Raw genomic sequence first — 16,058 nt, 5'->3', positions numbered from 1 at the left:
ATTGTAAATTCCTTGAGGCAGGGGATGTCTCTCACTGTGTTTATACTGTGCTTTGCATAATGGGGCACCTGAGGCTTCTGTTGTGTAATATAAATAATACCAGTTAGGAAGTGTCCATGAAGTTCATGTTGCTCTGAACCTGACTTGAATTTGAACCCAGTTCACCAGAGCAACCAATTTCAGCTCTTTAGTATTTGCCCATGAAAGCTAGCAGCCCCTGAAGCATCCCATGAATTTAATTCAGGGACCTTCTCCCCATGCTCTATTTTTGGGCAAGTAAATGCAGCTTTTCATTGCAAAGCAATAAAATCCTACCTAGGTAAAATTGATTTCAGTGGAGTGACACTAGCATAAAACTGCAGTAATGCAGTAGCTGAATCAGAACCCATAGACTTGATGGACAAAATATACTACATCAAATGAGTAATATCAATTGGCTTAGAGTGTTGGCTTGCTAAAGCTCTGACTCTCTGGATTATAAAACATTGGCAAGTAGAGAAAACACAGGACATAATTCCACAGTGCATGCAGGAAAAGATACTATTCATCTATCACTGTATTACTGAGCATGCTGAAATATGATTCAGAATGACCTTTCCCCCCCTTTTGCCTCTATAGTGAGCATGGTTACATAGCGGCAACAGACCAGCAGTAAGGACCTCTAGGTCCTATCCTCAAAGCTGGGATTCACTCACTGCGTGATTTTATAATCTCTCTGTGCCTCAGTGTATCTACAAAGGGAGAAAATAAGGTGTACAAGGCATGATCATTTAGTGTTTGTAAAGTGCTTTGAGATTTTCAGATGAAAGATGCTATAAATTCACAGTATTATTACCCTAACAACAGGGTATTTATCTCCTTTAAAATAGTTGGGAGTTTTTAATAGCAGCAGAAGAAATTCACTTTCCAACCCATCCTGGACAACGATCCCTCGCTTTCACAGGCCTTGGGAGGCAGGCCAGTCCTCGCCCATAGACAACCCACCAACCTTAAGCATATTCTCACCAGCAACCATACACCCCACCATAGTAACTCTAACTCAGGAACCAATCCATGCAACAAACCTCGATGCTAACTTTGCCCACATATTTACACCAACACCATCACAGGGCCTAACCAGATCAGCCACAACATCACTGGTTCATTCACCTGCATGTCCACCAATGTAATATACGCCATCATGTGCCAGCAATGCCCCCCTGCTATGTACATCAGCCAAACTGGACAATCCCTACATAAAAGGATACATGGACATAAGTCAGATATTAGGAATGGCAAAATACAAAAACCTGTAGGAGAACACTTCAGTCTCCCTGGACACACAATAGCAGATTTAAAGGTAGCCATCCTGCAGCAAAAAAACTTCAGGACTAGACTCCAAAGAGAAACTGCTGAACTTCAGTTCATTTGCAAATTTGACACCATCAGCTCAGGATTAAACAAAGACTGTGAATGGCTAGCCAACTACAAAAGCAGTTTCTCCTCCCTTGGTTTTCACACCTCAACTGCTAGAAGAGGGCCTCATCCTCCCTGATTGAACTAACCTCGTTATCTCTAGACTGATATTTGCTTGCATATATACACACCTGCCTCTGGAAATTTCTACTACATGCATCCGACTAAGTGGGTATTCACCCATGAAAGCTCATGCTCCAATATGTCTGTTAGTCTATAAGGTACCACAGGACTCTTTGTCGCTTTTTACAGATCCAGACTAACACGGCTACCCCTCTGATAATTGACAAAATTAAATGGTAGCTCCTGGGGAAATCTCCAGAGTTTAGTATTTTTTTCTGCTTCATTCTCAGTAATTTGATATATTCTGGTTCCAAAATCCTTCTCATGCCACCTGAAGTTCAGAAATTACTTGGAAACACAGGTATGTTCTCTCTAGGCTGTGATGAAAGACTCTATGTACTGAAATATAGCCTTCCTGCCTCCTTCATCCAGTCAGCACATGGGACCCTGTCAAAAACACATCCTCCCGCCCCCACTCAACATTGTTAGCGGACGCTAGCAGGGAACAGAGATAGAAGGCATTTCACCAAGCCTTTTTATGAGTCTTGGACATTGTGACAACAATAGAAAAAGGGTAAGAAAAATATACTTTTTTTTTTTGCCAATTAAATAAGTTTTATTCCTTAGGACATGAATTGCATTTGCACTTGTTTACAGTACTGATAAAGTGCAATGGTGTTCACCTTCCGGCTCCTGTGCACATGTTCAAGTATTTAGAATGCCTAAAATGCCCAGAAACAATTTATACAGCAGCTCAAATATGGAATTTTTTTTTTAGACTGCCACTGCACCCAGCCTTGAGTCCTTCAATTCTAAGCAATATCCAGCTGTGGAATGCTGCTTCCAGTGCATTTAATCCACCTCCTCAATGGTTGGTCCAGATGAGGCCCCCCGAGATGGGGCAGCTCCACTACCAGGGAATCCACCAGGCATGCCACCAGGCATTCCTCCTGCACTTTGGTACAGCTTGGTGATGATGGGGTTGCAGACCTTCTCCAGCTCCTTCTGTTGATGTTCAAACTCTTCTTTCTCAGCAGTCTGATTCCTGTCCAGCCAGTTGATAATTTTGTTGCATTTGTCCAGGATTTTCTGTTTGTCCTCATCACTGATCTTGCCCTGGAGCTTCTCATCTTCAACAGTGGCCTTCATATTGAAAGCATAGGATTCTAGAGAATTCTTAGAAGACATCTTATCACGCTATTTCTCATCTTCTGCTTTGTATTTCTCTGCTTCCTGGACCATGCGTTCAATGTCTTCCTTGCTTAAGTGACCTTTGCCATTGGTAATTGTGATCTTGTTCTCCTTGCCAGTGCTCTTGTCCACAGCAGACACATTAAGGATGCCATTGGCATCAATATCAAATGTTACTTCAATCTGAGGTACACCCCTTGGAGCTGGAGGGATGCCAGTCAGCTCAAACTTGCCCAGCAAGTTGTTGTCTTTTGTCATGGCTCTCTCCCCTTCGTAGACCTGAATAAGTACACCAGGCTGGTTGTCAGAGTAAGTGGTGAATGTCTGAGTCTGCTTGGTGGGGATTGTAGTGTTTCGCTTGATCAGGACTGTCATGACACCTCCAGCTAGTAGCCCGTGATCTTTTGTGTGGTATTTTTCTTCAGCTAAGGTGAAAGATTTTTTTTTTTTAAGTCTGGAGAAATTCTGGTTTATTAATTCAACAGTGGAGACTATAATGATTCCACTGTTACCTTGACACTCAAACTTACATTTCTGTGGGCAAGGTCACTAAGGGCTGCTTTACAAATGACTGTAGATAAAGCTGTGCTCAGTCTTTGAATCAGCTACCAATGCTGTGGCTTGCAAGAAATGTATAAGAAAACTGAATAGAAATAACACCTGTTCTCCTTATTAATCTCTTATTAATGTGGAGTCAGAGTGCCAAGAGACTGGGAGCTCTTACTGGTAAATTGAGAACAGCCCAGTGAGTTGACTTGCTTTGGAGAGTCGTAATGGACTACAGAAGCCAAAATCCAGAGGTGATGTGTAAGCTGCAGAGTGAGAGCTCAAGGGAGTGTTGTAAATAACTGGAGGATGTGAGGAAAGCATGGAGGTGCAAATTAAAGAAAAAGCAACAAAGAATCCTGTGGCACCTTATAGACTAACAGACGTTTTGCAGCATGAGCTTTCGTGGGTGAATACCCACTTCTTCGGATGCAAGAAGATGTCTTGCATCCGAAGAAGTGGGTATTCACCCACGAAAGCTCATGCTGCAAAACGTCTGTTAGTCTACAAGGTGCCACAGGATTCTTTGTTGCTTTTACAGATCCAGACTAACACGGCTACCCCTCTGATACAAATTAAAGAAGGCTCTTACATTAACCTGTACCCTTGGGAGATAAGGTGAACCAATGCAGAGTGCTTTTCACTCACTTAAACTCAATCACACCCAAAGTGTGATTACCAAGGTGTAACTTACAGCACTCTGCACATCCTAATAAGTGTGATGCACCTGACTAAAATGGGACCACACCTGTCATTCACCAACTCTGGAGGCTAAAGTTATATTTTCACATCACCTATGAATGGGTTTGTCTTGCATAAGATATGAGGTGTTTTGTTAAACTGCGTAAGCAACATGTTCTAAAACCCTAGTTCAGGGAAGGCAGTGTAGACCTTACTCATGCTAGCTATTGGAGTTGCAGCTGAGATTCTCTTTTTTCAGGAATGCCATGACGGTTTGGATTTGTTGTGAGGTGTCCTGGATTGGATTGGACACAAGTTCCATTTCACATTACTCTTCCAGTGACTGGGAGGTATGTATAGTGTCTCCTCAAAGATGTCTCACCAGACTGTAGGCATGCTTGTCTGTGCAGTATATAGAAAAATACCAGAAAGCAAATATAACCAAAGGATTATATCAGGTAGAGAGGGCTTATCGCCTTGAATACAGGAACCAAACAGTGGGCCACATTCATCCCTGTTAGAACCATCTTGGCCTAAGTGGAATAACATCAAGGGTTAGTTTGACCCACAAATACACAAATACAATTTGTTCCATCCTTTTAACTGAAGTTTTTTAGGGTTTTTTTTTCCAACTCTTCTGCATCCAGCTGTGAATGTGAATGAGGCATTGCCTTTGTGTCAGGATATGGGAAATGGCTTGTAAAAGCAGGTTTAGCAAGTAGGTGAAAGGAGTGATATCCAGTCTCCTCTTCAGGTTGGTTATAGTAGACCTGATTTGAGTCACTCACAGATAATCCAGTGTTTAAGGATAATGTAATTTTTATCATCCTGTGCCTGGTTTGTTCCTGGAGGTCTTAACTCTTGCATCTTATCCTCTTGAAGGGCTTTGCATTTTCTTTTAGTGGCAATCCTTACATTCCAGGAGAGGGAAGTGGTGCTTGTGGTAGTTAACAACGTGCTTTTAATGTACTGTAACTAACAAAGTATGAGATGTGTTAACTAAATGAGGACAGAAAAAGGAAATTTGGGATTTTATTAAGAAAACACAAATACCTGTCATTACCTTGCTCTTTTTGCATACATTCATGTGAACCTCCCCACTGCCACTTACAATAGATGGAAACACTGGCTCTTCCATTTATCCTGAAACTGTGAACTTGCAGCTAAAGTCAACCGGGCAATGTTTTCTTGGATGGATTAGTGAGAAACTAAAAAGAATGAACCATCACTCAGCTCATGAAATTGTGAAGTTTGCATTAAATACCAGAGTCAGTGCTGAGTGAGAAATGAAATAAAATCCAGTACAGGTGATGGTGGATGACATCAGGCCGCTCCATCAGAGATGTTCCTGAGTAAGGCTGCGAGTTTGTGTCAGACGTCACAGATTCCGTGACTTTCTGTGACTTTCATGACTTCTGCAGTGGCCAGCATGCCTGGCTCAGGGGCAGCTCAGGCAGCCACTGTGCCAGGCGCACCAGTCGCTTCTGGGGCAGCCAGGGGCCCCCGCACCTCCCCACCCCCCATCAGCAGAGTTTGGGTGTGGGAGGGGGCAGGGAGTTGGGGCAAGGGATGGGGTGAGGCGAGCTCTGGGTGGTGCTTACCTGGAGGGCTCCCCAGAAGCGGTGACATCCCTCTTGCTCAGCTGCTAGGCGGAGGCGTGGCCAGGCAGTTCTGCATGTTGTCTCCACCCAGAGCACTGGCTTTGCAGCTCCCATTGGCCGGGAACCTCTCCAGCCCCCTGCCCCCTCCCACACCCAAACTCTGCTGCTGCTGTGGGTGGGAGGTGCAGAGCCAAGTAGGGAGCTTGCCGGCCCCACCAACCTCTCCCAGGACCAGCAGGGATCCTGGGCCGCCTGCCGCCGCCTGTCCCTTCCTGCCAAGCAGCCAGGCCACCCTCCCCCAGCACCTGTGGAGTCCTCAGGCAGTCCCGTTTACCCCCACCACACACACACACACACACAAGTTTTATTCACTGGTATTTTTAGTAAAAGTCATGGACAGGTCACGTGCTGTGAATTTTTGTTTACAGCCTATGATCTGTCCATGACTAAAAATACCCATGACTAAAATGTAGCTTTATCTATGAGTATGTCTACAGTGCATTTTTAAACCCTCAGCAGCAAGTCTCAGAGCCCAGCTCTAAGGACTTGTGCTTGTGCTGCAGCATTAAAAACAGCAATGTAGATGTTTGGGCTCTGAAGCTCATCTCCTAGGCTCCAAACTGAGCTACAATGCCTACTCTACTATTTCTAGCACCGTAGTGTGAGCCTGAGTCTGTAGACTCGAGCTCTGAGACTTGCTGCTCTGGGTTTTAAACTGCACTGTAGACAGACCCTCAGATAGCCACTTCTCACCTGTTGGCTCATTCCCTGTTTTACACAGGTTTGTGGTAATCTACACTGGGTTGGTCTTTGGAACAGTAGCATCAATAGTGGGGAGACAATGTTAGTGACACATTCTACTCCTCAAGGAAACAGCATGGTCAAGACCAGTGGTGGTAAGAAGATGCTGATCGTACTTCTCCACCCCCTTGAAACATTAGAATCCTTAAATGTTTCCTGTTGGTGTTTAAATCAGCTAGTGACCCCCCTCCTCTTTTCAGATGCAGTAAGAGTGTGGTGTGGCTTTGGCTGCCAATCCAGCCATCTGCTCTAGAGACAGATCTCGGTCCCAGCTGATCATTCTTGCTTTCTTGCCCTACGTGAGGCTGAGGAACATCAACAAGAGAAGCAGTCACAGTCTGTAACAGCTGCTCCAGGAGCGTAAGCAGTTTGTCTGTACTATCGCAACTCAAAGAGGTGAAACAAAACAGCCGACAAGTTAAATATGACCTAGAGAACAGGAAGAGAAAAAGAAGCAAATGTAGGGATGATGAAAAGGAAAAAGCCTGAGTAGATGGTCCCAATGGTCTCTCTCTCTCTCTTTCTCTCTCTATTTATCTAATTGTTTTCATATTGGAGTTATTCTCATTATCCCCAGTTGTCCCAAACTCTGAAAATGCCCTGCTGTCTTGAAGCAATTAATGAAGCCCTTTAAAGGCATCAAACAAACAAGTGGTTTTTTTGTTTGTTTGTTTGTTTTCCCACTGGGATAAGAACATAGGGAAACAGCTTCATTATTTCTTCTACTCTTCTCTGCTGTTTGTTTTCTGGGAGCGGAGGCATTATTTTAGCAACGTGTTATTCTACATAGGAAGCCTGGGACATGAAAGGCTAAGCAGTGCAGAAGGTCTTCCACCTCAGTGCAGAACACAGCGAGTCAATAATGCTTCGAACCAGTGGTAATGAGCTATTCCTGCTCCTGTCCCTCCAAGTGTTCTTAAAGTTATTAAAATGTAGCTGGCTGTAAATGAAAGCAAAGCTTGGGGGAAAAAATACGGGTTACACAATTAAAATAAAAGGAACCCAGAGACTAAAGCCAAAAGGAAAAGGCTGTAGATGGTGGCAGAGATGTTCAGTTCAATTATTTCCAGACTCCACTGAAAAACTGGTTTAATTACAGTAAGCCCTTATTGCTGGCCAGCTATTTGGTTATGATCAGCATGTTGTCATTTAACAGAAGGGCTAACGAATGTCACCAGGCTGCACTGTTATCTATTGTACTTAAGGTTGTAGTAGGGATAGGTGTTTGTGGTTTTTTTGTTTTTGTTTTTTTCTGATCAGTTGAGATAAAGTAAAAACTGGGAGATGTGATTCCCAGCGTGGGTAGGCAGACCTGTGCTAACTCCCCTTGCGCTTGCATGATCAAACTAGCAGTGTGGACTAGCAGCATGGACACTGGCTGAGGCTAGATACCTGAGCTTGGCCTCAGGCGGGCTTGGAATTGGGCACCTAGTCCAGCCTGCCACCAGTGCTGCAATAGCCATGCTGCTATTTTATAGCCATGCACTAGCTGGAGCTGAGGTTGCCCAATCTGTATACCTGTACTGCGAATCACACTTCCCAGAAGCCATGTAGACTTAACTTAAGGGTCTCCATAAGTGGACCCAAATTTGGCAGCTTATGTCCATCTCTGCTAAGAAACCTACAAAGCCCTTCACAAAACTTCTCTGATCAAGTCTGGCCTCTCCCTTCTATGGAAGGGAGCTATCTCCATTTAACAGATGGGTGGGGTGGTGGGAACTGAATCACAGAGGTTAAAGCAAACACTGTGATCAGAGATGGTTGCCTAAACTGGAGGACATAAATCCACATCTAGGCACCTTACGTGTTGTATGGATTTTTTTCAGAGATGCGAGTGTGACAGATACTGCAAACATATGCGGTATCTTTGGGGGTTGTATATCAAGTTTATGTATCACTGTGGAACTCTGGAGGGGGTGGGGGAGTTATCAGAGCTCCTTCAGGAACCGAAAACAGTGGAGGTGATTAAGGTGAATCACTCTAGGTTGTCAACAGATCCAGAGAGGTAATACACCACGCGAAGGCTTACATATAGTACTCAAAGTGGGCTTTCCCAGCGACAAACAGAGAGAAAGGGCTTTTTGATATAAAAAGGCTGGGTTTAAACTGACTCAGGGCCTTCTTTCTGATGCCGCAAATGGACAGGACCTCTTGACCATGGGCCTCAATTCTTTGGGATGGGTTGGCAGACTTTGGCCTATTAGGGCCCCATAAGACTGGTGACCTCTGATAAGCTTTTAGCATGTGTATAGTAACTTTTAAAAAAATGTTCTCTTTGTAGTGCTTTTATTTTAAGAATAAAGGGGCTTGCTTAAGAGCTGTGTGGTAACTTGTGACTGTTGGCAATACACTGTTCATAGCTCTCAGAGAGAAAGCAATGCGCGGGTGCTGGCCTTTAGGCAGACTGGCTTGCTGGGGATATCACAGTGTAAGGCAGGAAGCGGAGCAGCCTTAAAACCCCCAGCAAGGTGGGGGAGAGATGTGGGTCTCTGCCCAAGAGGTGATAGCAGGGAGCTGGAAACCTTGACTAGGTGCCCTTGAGAGACTATAGAGGAGGGGAGTACAGGTGCAGTTTTGCTGAAACTGTGACACTGAGCACCTGCAACTGTCATTGATTTCAGTGGGAGTTATGGGTGCTCAGTACTTCTGAAAATCAGGCCAATGTGTTTGTTACAATGTCTGGATGGACTTATGACTGAGAGTGCCTATTTTAAGGCAGACTGTCAGAAAACAGGGCAGACATGCCAAACTGGTGCTGGGTTCTATAATTAGATTTCACCAAGCCAGTAACAAATGTGAACTCCTGGATCACTGTACCAGTCTTACCATGGAGTCCCAGACAGTACCCTTAGACTCTCCAGTCTATCTCATCACCCAGGACTTTGCGATAAAAGGTCACTTACACGAAAAATCACACCAACTTAGGTTGAGACCAGTCACTTACTTCAGTGTTAGTGTTTTTGTTGTGTGCTGTGTGGTTGCTGGTGTGTATTTGCTTCAGGTTGGGGGGCTGTCTGGAAGGGGGCTGCACTTTGTGACTTTGTCCTCACCCACAACTATTTCACATTTGGGGACAATATATACCTTCAAGTCAGCGGCACTGCTATGGGTATCTGCATGGCCCTACAGTATGCCAACATTTTTATGTCCGACTTAGAACAATGCTTCCTTAGCTCTCATCCCCTAATGCCCCAACTCTACTTGTGCTACATTGATGACATCTTCATCATCTGGACCCATGGAAAGGAAGCCCTTGAGGAATTCCACCATGATTTCAACAATTTCCATCCCACCATCAACCTCAGCCTAGACCAATCCACACAAGCGGTCCATTTCCTGGACACTACTGTGCTAATAAGCGATGGTCACATAAACACCACTCTATACCAGAAACCTACTGACCACTATACTTACCTACATGCCTCCAGCTTCCATCCCGGACACACCACACGATCCATTGTCTACAGCCAAGCTCTAAAATACAACCGCATTTGCTCCTATCCCTCAGACAGAGACAAACACCTACAAGATCTCTATCAGGCATTCTTAAAACTACAATATCCAGCTGCTGAAGTGAAAAAAAAACCAGATTGACAGAGCCAGAAGAGTACCCAGAAGTCACCTACTACAGGACAGGCCCAACAAAGAAAATAACAGAACGCCACTAGCCGTCACCTTCAGCCCCCAACTAAAATCTCTCCAGCGCATCATCAAAGATCTACAACCTATCCTGGAAGATGATCTCTCACTCTCACAGATCTTGGGAGACAGACCAGTCCTCGCAGCCCTCCCCTCAACCTGAAGCAAAAACTCACCAGCAAACACACACCACACAACAAAAACACTAACCCAGGAACCTATCCTTGCAACAAAGCCCGATGCCAGCTCTGTCCACCTATTTATTCAAATGACATAAACATAGGACCTAATCACATTAGCCACACCATCAGGGGCTCATTCATCTGCACATCTACCAATGTGATATATGCCATCATATGCCAGCAATGCCCCTCTGCCACGTACATTGGCCAAACCGGACAGTCTCTACGCAAAAGAACAAATGGACACAAATCTAACATCAGGAATCATAATATTCAAAAAACAGTAGGCGAACACTTCAACCTCTCTGGTCACTCAGTAACAGACTTAAAGGTGGCAATTTTGCAAGAGAAAAGCTTCAAAAACAGACTCCAATGAGAAACTGCTGAGCGTGAATTAATATTCAAATTAGATATCATTCACATGGGTTTGAATAGAGACTGAGAGTGGCTGGGTCATTACACATATTTAATCTATTTCCCCATGTTAAGTATCCTCACACCTTGTTGTCAGCTGTCTAAGTTGGGCCATCTTGATTATCACTACAAAAGTTTTTTTCTTCTGCTGCTAATACCTCATCTTAAGTAATTAGCCTCTTACAGTTGGTATGGCTACTTCCACCTTTTCATGTTCTCTGTATGTATATATATTTATTACTATATGTTCCATTCTATGCATCTGATGAAGTGGGCTGTAGCCCATGAAAGCTTATGCTCAAATACATTTGTTAGTCTCTAAGGTGCCACAAGTACTCCTGTTCTTTTTGTGGATACAGACTAGCTACTCTGAAATCTATCCTTTTTTTAGCAGCTGATCGATGGCTCTTGGACGTTCTGGAGATTGACAGCTCCAAAGGGGTGAGCAGATTGGGCCTGATCTGTTTTTGCCCAGATCCAAAACCAGATGCTCATCAGAATGCCGAAACAGAGGGGGATGCTTATTTGGTAGGCCTGTACTATCTAAAGTTGAGGGAGAAATTCGGTATTAAGCCTATGCAAGTTCATAACCCTAAAACCGTGATGTGTGCAATTGTGCGAGTTGCTGTGCAGGGAATCATCAAGCACTGCCTGAGAGAGAAACAAAATGAGGATTGCCCTGGGTGTGCCATAGATGCCCCTGGTCAGAAGCATCGTGCCTGCGTGTACTGGTCTTTAGATGATGTGAACTGTAAAATTAAAGAAATTAATGGTAGTATGTGTATGGAGAGTGTTAAATATAATCATCACATTGGGATACATGCTGTGGTGCCTCTGTTTAACCCAGGAACATTTAGCTCTAGGGGCAGAATTAGTGGACAAAGTGACAGAGGCTGAGGACCCAAATAGTATTTTAGATGAAATCATCAAACAGAAGGATAAATGTTTAATGCAAAATGTTGAACATCATTTTCGTTCAGCAAATTACAAAATCTTACTAAGAAAAAACACTAAAAGTTAGAGCGTGTTTTGGGAACAAAACAGGTTGTGTTGTAAAATAAAATAAAGATGCGTGTTTTAAATAAAATGTCACTTGACAATAAGGGTGAAAAGTGTGTTTTTATTAAATTCAAGGAGTGTGGGGTTTGTCAAAAGAGAAGTTGGTTGCCCCCGTAGTATACTTGTAGTTGGGTTATAGTTTGTCAACAACAACAACAACGAGAGATATATGGGTGGTGTCATAGGTTTATTCCCCACTTTGAACTTTAGCATCCACAAGATGGGGACCTGCATGGACTCCTCTAAACTTAAATCCTAATTTAGATCTGGTAAAGCTGCCACCAGCTAGAAATTCCAGTGTCTAGCACACTCCCTGTTCCCCCAAACTTTTCCTGGGGAACACAGATCCCAACGTCCTTGGATCTTAACACAAAGGGAAATAATCCATTCCCCCCCACCTCCCACTCCCTTAGCCGTCGGGAGAGATCACCTTGATTCAAACTCCTTGAATCAAAACAAAGAGGGATTCCCTTTCCCCCCCTCCCTCCTCCTCTTCCCCTGAGATTCCAAACAAGGGAAGAAATCAATCAGGTTCTAAAAAGAAAAGATTTTATTAAAAGAAAAAAAAAGAAAGTACACTATCTCTGTAACACCAGGATGAAAAATATACAGGGTCTAGCTTATAAACTTGGAGAGACTTCCCCCCTCCTCCTTTCTCAGAATAATCAAAGTAACAGCAAATAGAAATAAAGATATTTCTCCAGCAAACACACAATTGCAAATGTAGAAATTAATTATAAGACTAAACCGCCTTTCTAATACTCACTATACTGAATAGAAGAAAATACTTCAGGGAACTTGGAGAGCCTGGAAATACGTCTGGCCCCTCTTAGATCCAAAGAGAGAACAAAACCCAAACAAAGAACACAGACAAAGACTTCCCTCCACAGAGATGTGAAATTATCTTGTCCCCTGATTGGTTCTCTGGTCAGGTGTCCGTCAGGTTACTAAGCTTGTTAACCCTTTACAGGTAAAAGAGACCTTAACCCTTAACTATCTGTTTATGACAGGTGGCCTGTTCCTCTAACAAGGAGCCCTCACCCCTAGTGCTTATGCATGCGGTATATAAGCTGTTGGGGCATCTGGACCATTGCAAAGCAGCCCCAGAACCCCTTTTAAATCATACCATCTTCCTCTTTGGCTGTACCTTTTCATTTTCCTCCAGGCCCTCTGCCTTAGGACTTAATCATGACACCTCTGATTTCAACAATGTCTCAGGTCTCTTGTCTACTGATTCATAGTATTTAATGCTGTACAGCATCTAGGTTAGTTTGCATAAAAGTGTTATATAAAAACAACAAATAATTCTCTAGGGTCCCCAGACAAGGTGATAATAAATAAAATTGTGATTGTTGCTTTGCAGGCCCTACTACAAAGTATCTCCATGTTTGTAACCCTGCAATGTTTTTGTTAATCTTATTTATTATTTCTGATAGTCAGTTGGATGGGGGAGATAATGCCTCATAAAGTGGAAGTGTTTCTAAATGACAAACACTTGCCCAGGCTAAAGCAAAACAATAAACAAAAAAAGGGCTAACTACAAAACTGTTTAAATAAGTTATCAATATTCCCCCTAAAACTCAGGACACTACTCTTATCCCCATGTCCTGCTGTCTATCATTGTGTCCTTTGTCTTTTTTTTCCAAGGCGGTGTTAAAAGTGGAAGCGCATCTTCAAGCGTGCATGCACATGCACCCCTATCTGGAGGTGGATAGTCCAATGCTTTAAAAACAAACTAACACTATATTTTTGTCCTCTGGTCAATTCAACTGGGTTAAACTCTAAAAAGCAAACACACACATTTTTAAAAACACCTTTAATCATGTCTTTTTAAGTCTTATTTTATTATTGTAAAACCCTTTTTTGCACATGCTAAAGCAACGATATTTGTCTTTGGTTAACATTTAAAAAACAGTAGAAAAGAAGAATGGGTGTGTGGGGATGGGAGACTCTCTCTGTTTAAAAAAAAAAGTTACTGTTTCACACAAGCAGCTTTTTCTTGTGTTTTGTATAAACCTAAACTTTAAAACACGGGGGATTTAACTGTACCCTAATTTCTAAAGCTTTCTTTACAATTTACAGGTAAAGCTGTTTTTCTTTTTGTATTCATTTATATATTAAGTCCATATAAACAGTTAAAAAATAGCTTTTACCTTACCTATGTCCCAGCCCACGGGTTGCAAACATTTAGGAACAAACACAGTCTAATAATGCAACAGAAAAATTCATACTAAAATCTAAAATTCCTAAGCAAATGAAAGCTTAATATGACATTCACTTGCATTTGTTAAAAAGTGTGTGTGTGGTGGGAGGAGACACGGTCTTCTTTTCTCTAATCCACTAACTCAAAGAGGCTGCTTCAAATTGTCCTTACTAAAAAAATGACCAATGTTAGCAAAAACATAGGGGAAAACCTTTTTTTAATTATTATTACTATAAGTTACTTTGATAAACTGGTTGTCTCTGGTTTTAACCCTGGGGTTTTTCTGCATGCTCATTTTTTATTACACCACATATGTAAAAGTGTTAAATGAAGGGTTGTTTCTTCAAATAGGCTTCTCTTTTCAAGTGTTTATAAAATATATCTTTATTCCTTTACGAAGCTTAATATAACTTTCACTTGTATTTGTTAAAACAGGAGGCAGGGGGAGAAGCAGTCTTCTCAGCTCTGATCCACTGACTGACAAAAGCTATTTTTGCTAACTATGCTTTTGTTGCAGCTTTAAAATTGCCCTCACTAAAAATAATCAATGTTAGCAAAAGCATAGGGGAAAACTTTTTTTTTATCACTATAAATTACTTTTAAAACTGGTTGTGTGTGTGTGTGGTTTTAACTCTGGGGTTTTTCTGCATGCTATTTTTTTATTAAATCAAATACGTAAAAGTGCTAAATGGAGGGATGTTTCTTCAAATACACTTGTCTTTCAATGTGGTCTTTCTAATCCACTAATTTAGAAAGGCTGTTTCATATTGTCCTCACTAAAAAATGATCAATGTTAGCAAAAACATAAGAGAAAACTTTTTTTTTATTACTATAAATTATGTTGCTAAACTGGTTGTCTGTAGCTTTAACCCTGGGGTGTTAAATAAAGGGTTGTTTCTTCAAATAGAATTGTCTTTTCAAGTGTTCATAAAAATATAGCTTTAATCCTTTACAAAACGTAATATAACTTTTACTTGCATTTGTTAAGAAGTTTGTTTCTTTTCCAGCTTTTTATCTCCCTGTTCTGGGCATTTAACAGTCTTCTTTTCTTCACGCAGCGCACAGTCAACTTGTGGAACTCCTTCCCTGAGGAGGTTGTGAAGGCTAGGACTATAACAATGTTTAAAAGGGGACTGGATAAATTCATGGTGGCTAAGTCCATAAATGGCTATTAGCCAGGATGGGTAAGAATGGTGTCCCTAGCCTCTGTTCGTCAGAGGATGGAGATGGATGGCAGGAGAGAGATCACTTGATCATTGCCTGTTAGGTTCACTCCCTCAGGGGCACCTGGCATTGGCCACTGTCGGTAGACAGATACTGGGCTAGATGGACCTTTGGTCTGACCCGGTACGGCCTTTCTTATGTTCTTATGTTCTTTATTTCTAATTCATTGGCTAACAAAGCTGCTTTTGCTGCAGCTTCAAATTGTCCTCACTAAAAACATGGGGAAAAACTTTTAAAAACTGTTTGTTAATAAGGACCTATGTGCTTTAATAAAGGTTAAAACCATATAGAAAAGTGCTAGATGGTGGGAACAGGGGCGGTTCCAGGCCCCAGCATGCCAAGTGCGTGCTTGGGGCAGCATGCTGCGGGGGGCGCTCTGCTGGTCGCTGGGAGGGCAGCAGGCAGGCAGGCAGCCTTTGGCGGCTTGCCTGCGGAGCGTCCACTGGTCCCGCAGCTCCGGTGGACCTCCCGCAGGCGTGCCTGCGGAGGGTCCACCGGAGCCACAGGACCGGCAACCAGCAGAGCGCCCCCCGTGGCATGCCACCGTGCTTGGGGTGGCGAAATGTGTAGAGATGCCCCTGGTGGGAAAGATGTTTGGGTGGTCTGTTTTTTTTTTTTTAAGATAAGAATATGGCAGTTAAAGGGGTGGGGAGTGACGAAGTGGGAATGTTCTTAATGTTTTCTTTGAATACTGAGTGGGGAGTTTTGACCTGGGAAGGCTGCAGGGGAGTTTTTCTGGGCTGTCTGCATTGGGGATGGGAGACTTTCCTTGAGGGAAGATACCTGAGCATGTAACATCAGAACCCAGGAGGGGGGTTGGAGGCCAGGTGACTCCTTTGCCCGGGAAACTGGACAGAGGCTGGAGGGGAAAGAGCGGGGGGGAGGCTGAATGTGACTGCTGGAGGGAGTTTCAGTTTGGGGCTGGCTGGGAAAATGGAGGGGAGCCCAGATGGGGCTCTGGCCTCCCTGCTCCTCTCAAGATGGACCTAACTGAGGGGG

The 16,058-nt window shown here is 43.1% G+C and overlaps 1 pseudogene; it reads right to left on the bottom strand.

Moving 5' to 3' along the window:
- Nucleotides 1-2,108: 2,108 nt before the first annotated feature.
- Nucleotides 2,109-3,093, bottom strand: LOC120404664 (annotated as a pseudogene).
- Nucleotides 3,094-16,058: the final 12,965 nt, after the last annotated feature.

This window comes from Mauremys reevesii, linkage group 4, assembly GCF_016161935.1.
Source record: "Mauremys reevesii isolate NIE-2019 linkage group 4, ASM1616193v1, whole genome shotgun sequence".
In the NCBI taxonomy this organism is placed as follows: domain Eukaryota; kingdom Metazoa; phylum Chordata; order Testudines; family Geoemydidae; genus Mauremys; species Mauremys reevesii.
Note: the sequence above shows the minus strand (reverse complement) of the source record. Positions and strands in the feature narration are given on the sequence as shown.